The sequence below is a fragment of the Centruroides sculpturatus genome, unplaced genomic scaffold (genome assembly GCF_000671375.1).
Source record: "Centruroides sculpturatus isolate CEXI.00-Female unplaced genomic scaffold, Cexi_2.0 scaffold995, whole genome shotgun sequence".
In the NCBI taxonomy this organism is placed as follows: Eukaryota; Metazoa; Arthropoda; class Arachnida; order Scorpiones; family Buthidae; genus Centruroides; species Centruroides sculpturatus.
In genome coordinates this window covers 182,470-191,895 of record NW_019385527.1, presented here as the reverse complement: position 1 = coordinate 191,895, position 9,426 = coordinate 182,470, and positions in this window count along the sequence as shown.

Sequence of the window (9,426 nt, the reverse complement as noted above, 5' to 3'; positions counted from 1 at the left end):
TTTCATACAAATCAACACGTATAAATACAAATTTATAACTGAAACCATAACGCAACATCTTTTTCCACAACAAATTCTTACAGACTCTGTCAAACGCAGAAGATAAATCAACAAAAGATGCATATCATTTCTTCCGTTTACGTAAAAACGTTTTCTGAATAACAGTATACAAAACAAAAATATTATCGGTTTTGATTTTTTAATATCAAAGGAAAAGATGAGTTTTTTGCTTGTTAAATTATGGCAACACAACACTTGGTCTATCTGCCAAGGAGGACGTCTTTTTAAGGGAAACTGGCCCCTACTTAGGCGTTACAGACGTGGAGAAAAACCGAAAAACTCCACGTGGCCAGCCTGTCTGAGCGAGGCGCGAACCCACGACCGAACTCAATGTTCAGGCCGCTTAGCCACTGATGGGCTGTGAGTTGTTTGTGTTGGTTGTTTTGTAATTTGTAAACACTAAAGTGTATGTCTTTTTATTTTAAGCCTGAAGAGGGGTTAACTAACGTATAAGTAACCAATTACCCGAAATGAATTGCTTGATAAGAATAAGAATCTCTTTTTGAGTTTCCTTGATGTGATTAAATAAAAGAAATTAACGTTTTAAATGTTTTTAAGCTTGATTTTAAGTTAAAAGCAATAAATAACGTTAATTTGCTAGATAATAATTTGTGAAACATCTTGATATTTCTCTCTTTTTACATAAAATCTGATATTTTCATTTCCTTGCGTTAACGTATAAAATCTTTAAAAATTTAATCTCTTTAGGTAGTGAGTGACTTTTGCTTTAATTTATAGAAAGAAAAGAAAACACAGAGACAGATTTTAGGTTCATTTACAGGACTATCTCCAGCGACAGTGACACTGGTTTATAGGAAAGTTGGAATAGGAAGTATGAACGACGAATCGGTTCTCCTTAAAGCAATCTTGGCAAAAGACACGAAACATTAAAAATTTCAATATTCTAACGTCCATAAGTAAATATCAGACAACACGCACGCTTGCTAGAATAAAAAAATATCGACTGACATTTTTGCGGTTGAAAATTGTGACGTTTTGTAAGTGAATTCTACAATTGTCGTATTGTGTTGGAGCGAAACCGTGTTGAAGAAATGCCATGCTCTACGAGTGATACGTATACGTGAGTGTAATTTATGTTTCCAAAATATTTATAGGTTTGTCTTTCCACACACTGGGATCGTTTTCATATATGTTGGAAAATATGCAGCTAGTAAATGTCCATAAAAATTCAATGGATGAGTGCATGATTCATGTTTTCGAAATGGTTATAATGGAGCAGGAATTCTGTTCGAAAGGTTTCTGGTATTGTAAGAGTAATACAAGGAAAAAGGAAAAAATAGCGTAAGTAACAAAATAAATTCTTACCTTCTTGTTATTCTATTAATTTATGCGTTAATTCGAAGAAATAAATGAGGTCTTACTTCTTCTGCGCTAAACGTCGACTTTCACTGCGATGTTAAACTTGTATACGAACGGTTTGTAAAACGAAATAAAAGGTGTTTTAATTAAGTGACATTCTTGTTACAAATCCGAAATCTATTTAATTTCTGATCGAAATTTCCTGATATGAATGAAGTATTGTTGGGTTAGGTTTGTTTTAACAATTACGTTTGATTTTTCTTCTCACGAAATTAACAAATTCCTCACTGAAAAACTGGTTTTCCTTTCATTAGAGAAGTAAACATCTATAAGGAAATAAAGTGGAATTTTGTATGTAAATTTATGTATGATTAATGTTTAATGAGATAAGATATAGGCCTACACTAATTTGGTATCTGAATTAAAGTACAATAATTATTAATTAATTATTATTCACTATTCTGTAATGCAGATCACAACTAAGTTATAATATACTCTGCTATAACTATCATACATAAAATTCTCGATTAAATTTTCCAAACAAGAGACAAATATTAACAGCATTTGCAGCTTGGAAAGACTTTTTCTACAATGATGTACGCGGTTATCCAAACGGAATCCATTACGACACCTCTATCTATACAGATGGTATTCGGAGCCCGTGGGCACTATGTCTCAATAAATAAGATTCACAGAGAGAAGAGTATGGGCATCTGCCATTTAGTAATACAGTGAGGCGACGTAGTCACACAATAACGTCGACATGTAGGTAGTGTTTATATAATTTTCCAAGATCGTTTGTTCACGTTTTGCGCCCATTTTCTGTTAGGCGTAAGCAATGTTTACTTTGTATTTTTGCCCCATACATTGCATTAGGCGCGCAAATTTCTGTCATAATGTAGGGCATCGACATTTTGATATCAACGTATCTTGAAATCGAAATCATGGACCCACATCTTTATTATATTGTTGATAACAAACTTAATTATACGTTATATGGAATACACGCTAGCAATAAACTCGTGCGATTTGTTCGATATCAGTTTGTCTCTTGCGCTCGTATTACGAGCTTGTATCTCGAGAACAACTTCACACCACCCACTTTTTATTATATTTTTAGATTCCTCATCGTATTAAACGGAAAATAGCAAATTTTTATCAAAATCGATCGATTATATTTCGAGAACGAGCAAATTTCCTAAGGCACCTAGATGATCGCTAACTCTCCACATCAATTATCGGAGACAATTCAAGGTAATCGTCCTTGTTAGATATAATCAATTACATATAATTTAAAAATGTCCTGATTAAAAATTTATGTCCTGATGTTTAAATAAAACGTGTTAAGAATAATAATAATATTAATTATCATTAAATTTCTGAAAAATAAACGAAATAAAGTAATTTTTAAAATTATAATTATACTTAATTATCATGTTTTAACATCTTAAGTAACATCTTATATCTTTCATCGCGTTATTTAACATACAGGAATTTGAGTAATAAATAACATTTACGACATATTATTTTGATTATTTTAGAAAGTTAGTTGTGAAGGTTATAATTTTAAAGTTTTCAATTTATTTAGAACTTTAGATTTTGTTTACTCTTATGAAACATAACTTTGTATCTTTTCACCTTTATTGGTAACAAAACAGACAGACAAACTGTTCTAACGATCACTTTTTTTTTGTTTTGTGTGTGTGTGTTTCATTTACTCGGAATAAACTAAATATAGAAATAAAATGAAAACGCTTAAATATTTTAGTTTATAATGAAGTTTTTTCTCAATTTACAATTAAATTACAGCCCAATTTACAATATAAACACTTAAGAAAATTAAATTATAATAATTTACGAGTCTTGGCTGCAGTTTCGTCTCCCATTTGTTTTATTTTATTATTACAGTATTACATTTTTCTTTCTTTCTTTTAATGGTAACAACTGGATAAAACCAGTTCTGCTCTGTCGCTTATTACATACTTTTCATTGTATATATTAAATTTTTAAAATAAAATGTAACAAAATCTGCTAAATTTCACGCCACAAAATACTCTGCCAAATGAGGTAAATATAATTAACTTTTTTACATTCAGTTATAAAGGACAGAATTAAACTGTATTGACAATTTCAAAACAACTTTTAATAAAAAACTAAACCATGTGACATACCGTATGGTCCGGGCGTATGTTGTCACCATAAAAGAAACATTGTAGACCACGCGCGCTAATAGAAATGTCGATTTCTGACAGTTAGTCAAAGATTAATGAATAAAAGATGAATAAAATATTTTAGAAATATCATATAATAACAAACGTAAAAAATTAAATAGTTAAAGTATTCTGTGTATATTATATTATAATTTAATTGTGTCATTTTAATTTTGCTACCTGTTCATATTATTTCCATTGCATTCGGTAATATACGGGATGTTGAATTTACAAAAAAACTTAGACCAGAATCTTTAATATTTTTTGTATGTATCAATTTCGAAAAGAGATTTTTGGGGGTGACATCATGAATTTCCTCAATGGATGTCACCAACGCTAACGACGTCACTAGTCCACTAATGGCCGAGTAGATAAAACAATGAATAATGGTAGTAATCGCGTGTTCGTATATGATGAACGACTCGCCACGTGATTTTCGAGTTTTTTCCAGTTGTCTCACACATAACTAAAAGGCGTTTTCACGTAGAATATTCTCCCGTAAGGCATTACAGAATAATAATTATTAGAAAAATTCAAGGTAATTTTACTTCTTATCTTTACGTAAATTAAGTTATATGAAAAACTTTAATAATTAAATATTTACCTGAGAATCGCTAAAAATTTTTGGTATAATTGTTAACGTGTAAATGTTTAAACGCGTTGAAAATTTAAAGAACAAATTTAACATTTTAAATTTTAAATCAAAAATTTAATTTTTTTCTATTAAAAATTTACATCACTGTTTTCTATTACAAATTTCTTTAGTGTTAATTTTATTAAAAATGTTCAAAAAATAGGAAAAATAATGAAATGAAAGTAGAAGAGGAGAGAGGTGTGAATGTATTTTTGCTCGATTACTCAGTATTTATAACTATTTAACACATAATATTAACCGACATTCTGCAATAAAATTTATTTATTAATAAATACAATAATTACTTATTCTTTTAAATCGTAAAAAATTTAAAAATTTACTTGAAAAGTCCCATTTCTTTCCGTATAAAGTGCTGCTTTCTAATGAAGTAATAAGTAATGAACTAAAAACCAGTTCTTCGAATGAAAAACTTATTTTCGTGAGAAGTACACATTGGTAGACTTAAGCAATATTTCATTCAGACAAGGAAACAGATTTCGGATTTTTTAAAAAGTCTTAAATAAAGAAACAATTACGTCGTTCCCTAATCATATAGAATAAATACACCACAGTAAAAAATATCCTTTACTTAAGATGGAACACAATATTAATAAGGTGAATTAACAGATTAATTGATAGAATAACAGAAAGTTAAAAATATATTTTGTTATTGTCTGTATTTTTATTTTTCTCTTCATTAACATTTTATACCAGGAATTCTCTAAACGGAAGGTTCCTGATCATTGCAAAAGAATGGGGGAAATGTATGTAAAAAGTCTAAACACTTATAAAAAATAGAAGATTTGTCAGAATGAAATGAGGATTCCATGGTAAGTATTCTTATTACGGGAATTTTTTTCTAGGTGAGAAATTAGTTCCAACTATAAAGGATGCGTATCACTGACATGACAAATTTAATGAATATACAGTATGTGCAAACAACAATGAAAATACCTTTTATTATGATTAAACTTAGTATGAAATAATTGTTGCATTTTAAATATATTATTTCTGTATTCCTTTGTTTCACACTGTATGAGGGTATGGAACCGATGCAGATGATGACAGGGGCTAGAAGGATCAATCGTGAACAGCAACAGTTAGATGAACACTTTTATTTATTATCAAAATTATTATTATTATTATTGTGAAAAGTTAACACCGATTATTTAACAGCTATTTCATATTAAATAAATGGTTTTTCAGTTTGATTTTTTCTTATTTTCTATATTCTTATTTTTAAATTTTATACAATGAACTTAAACATGGTATTACAAATATACATTTTATAACGGTATAATCAATTTTTTAACAGAAAAAATTTCAAAAATATACAGATAGGTGTATATATAAAGGCATAAAAAAGTCGAATCTTATTTAGGATTTTCAGAAATTTTTTACCAAAATTGCCTTTAATAAATTAGTACAATTGAATGTTTTATACGTCAGGAAACTTTATTTAGTTACTTTATAATGATTTGATTTAGATTTAATTTTATTCTCTCACAGTTCCTGATAAATCATTTTCGTACATTTAATTATTTTTTTTACAAAACTAGATGAATATTTTTCAGTTGTCATTTGTTTTTGTTTTTTACATAAAAAATAAAGCTTTTAAATAATATAACGTCAGTTAATTCAAAACATAATGTAAAAATTATCACTCTGCAGAAGAAAAATAAAGATATATTTCTATTTCCTTCATTATAATAAACCTAGAAAAAAGATTGGACGATTTTTTTTTAAATATAAGGTCAAGGATAATTTAAACTTTCCGCTTTACCACCATAAATAATGCTTCATTTTCTTGATATAATAAACAATATATTTTTTTATATTTCAATAAATAATAGTTCCATTATTTATGTATATAGTTTTTTAAGGAAATTAGTTTTATAAGTGGAAAATTTTTCTTAAGGTGTGGAAAGTTTTTTATGTTTCATCTTTTAATACGTTGGAAAAACGCAAGTTTTTTATATCGTCAACGCATATTAGATTTTATTATTTTTAATTAAGTAATATAAGTAATTAAGCTTTTTTTTTAAATATCTATCAATTCACTTGTTTATTAATGTAATATTAGAATCGTCAACGAAATAATTTTTTACTTACAGTATTAACCTGTTTAATCTGATATAAAATTTGTAATCACTTCGGTAGAATTTTCTAATTTGATGAACTATCACTAAATTTCAGTTACTTTTTAGATTAAAAAAATCAAGTCTGAATAAGCATTATTTTTCGAATTACAGTAATGTAATGTATTTACCTAATAATACAGTAATTTATTATCCAAGAAATACATTTCTGTTTTTAAAGTACAAAATTTAATTTTATTTAATGAATATTATTGAAAAAAACGATTATTTCTATTTATATCACGTAAATCTTACAGACTTGTATTCATTTTAAACTGTATTGTAGTCATGAACAATATTTTGTTTTACTTTTTATTTCAATTGCTTTCAATAATTAGAAACAAGCATTTCTGTAATTAAAATATTTTATCTTTAACCTTAAAAAAAGTATTCTCGTGAAATTTAACTAAAAACTTATATTTAGTAAAATAATAATAATAAATGCGTCGTTAATCAATCTAAATAAGAATATAAGAATAATTGTTTAATACAAAATATATTAATTTACGTTAACTGAAGAACGAAATTAACAGTTAAACTAGTGAGAACAAAGTCACTAGTGTAACTACTGGTATTAAGTCACAATTTGGAACATAACCGATATGAAAAAGAAAAAAAAAACCAGTGACATTGTGGACAAGTAAAGTCAATCTACCGAGTTCTTTTGTGTGTTTAACATATAAATAGAATAGAGGACACTTTGTCATAATACGTTCGAACAGAAGGAATCGGTTGGCAGATCGCCCATCTCTTTCGTTGCCTATTCTATCCGTACACTGCAATCCATTTATTTCGGTAGAAAATCAATGGTTAGTTTTTAAATAAAAAGTAACTTTTTTTATTGCCAAATGCATTTGGATTGTATCAATAAAAAAATAATAATGGCAATGATAAAGTCTAGTTATTCCTTGTCACTTGTTTGTCAGTTTTGACCTATAGAATCCTCGAAGTCGGAAATAGAAACAGTATATTTTTACTTGTTTTTTAACTAAAAATTTTTATTTTCAGTGCTTCAATATATACCAATCCCATTGGTTTTTAATAATTGAATTTAATTTTATTATATTTACAAGTAGTAACAGTTACTACTCAGTCTAAAGGAATTCTGCCAAAAAAATAAAATCATTTATCAAGCTGTTCATATACTGTATAGGAGCGTTTGAAAGTTATTTAACGACACATTTATATTAAATGAATTATTTCCGCCAGAATTTATGCATTTAAATTAAAGCACACTTTACTGCAAAACTAACATTAAGATTAACAAACATTAACATTAACAAACATTAAGATTATTATATTATTTAATACTTTTAACCTTTGTATTATATCATATTGTAGTATTTAATTTATATAATTACAAAGATCTTACGTAAGGGTTCATCGCATTTAATACAAAATATATTAATTTACGTTAACTGAAGAACGAAATTAACAGTTAAACTAGTGAGAACAAAGTCACTAGTGTAACTACTGGTATTAAGTCACAATTTGGAACATAACCGATATGAAAAAGAAAAAAAAAACCAGTGACATTGTGGACAAGTAAAGTCAATCTACCGAGTTCTTTTGTGTGTTTAACATATAAATAGAATAGAGGACACTTTGTCATAATACGTTCGAACAGAAGGAATCGGTTGGCAGATCGCCCATCTCTCTCGTTGCCTATTCTATCCGTACACTGCAATCCATTTATTTCGGTAGAAAATCAATGGTTAGTTTTTAAATAAAAAGTAACTTTTTTTATTGCCAAATGCATTTGGATTGTATCAATAAAAACATAATAATGGCAATGATAAAGTCTAGTTATTCCTTGTCACTTGTTTGTCAGTTTTGACCTATAGAATCCTCGAAGTCGGAAATAGAAACAGTATATTTTTACTTGTTTTTTAACTAAAAATTTTTATTTTCAGTGCTTCAATATATACCAATCCCATTGGTTTTTAATAATTGAATTTAATTTTATTATATTTACAAGTAGTAACAGTTACTACTCAGTCTAAAGGAATTCTGCCAAAAAAATAAAATCATTTATCAAGCTGTTCATATACTGTATAGGAGCGTTTGAAAGTTATTTAACGACACATTTATATTAAATGAATTATTTCCGCCAGAATTTATGCATTTAAATTAAAGCACACTTTACTGCAAAACTAACAAAATAATTTATTACAATAATAAAATTAAAGAAAACGAATTAGTGATCAAATAAAGTTCTATCACAACGAATTAAAAAAGTCTTTAATGTTTACGAATTTTTAATATTTTTAATTTCGGCTCTTCTTTAATAGAAGTCTTTATAATAACAATTTTCGTCCGATGCACGCTTGTTGTGTACTTTTAATCATCTTTACTATCGCCATAATTGATTACTGTAAAGAACAATTCGCACTAAAAACAAAGAATTACTTTTAATTTAAGCTCCGTTTCATAACTGACAAATTTGCATGGAATAATTTCACTCTTAATTTTATAAAATACAGAAATAAACAACCTCCGTTATGGATAACAATAAAGATGAAAAAATTTCTCAGAAGAATTGAAAGCACTTATTGACGCATATGTCCGTATTTGGAATGAAGTTGGAAAAAAAAAGTTTTACAATTACCAACTGCATTTCTTTACTGATTGCGAATTCGTATGTTATAATTCGATCAATAAATGTATTTTTGCATAAAAATTTGACTCTTAATTACACTGATATTTTCCTAAAATTTATTACAATATTCTTTCAGTTGATAACACTTTACCATTATCATATATACAAAAGTAAACTTTGGCTACTTGTGAAAACAGTATTTAAAACATCGTATTCCAGTGCAGCTAAAGTAAAAAGTATTGTCGTTAATTTTTTACTAATGTGGTGCAGTTTGCTGCTATTCAACACCTATACGATTCCACTACACGCGTATGGAGAAGAAGATGAACTATATCGTTAATTACTTATAAATGATATCGTTGGAATAAATATACCAATTAACGTTTCAAGAGTAATTTCATATTTTTTGGACTTGTTCATTTTTATCTTCATATCAATGGCTTTTGATGTTGCTTTTCTTTATTT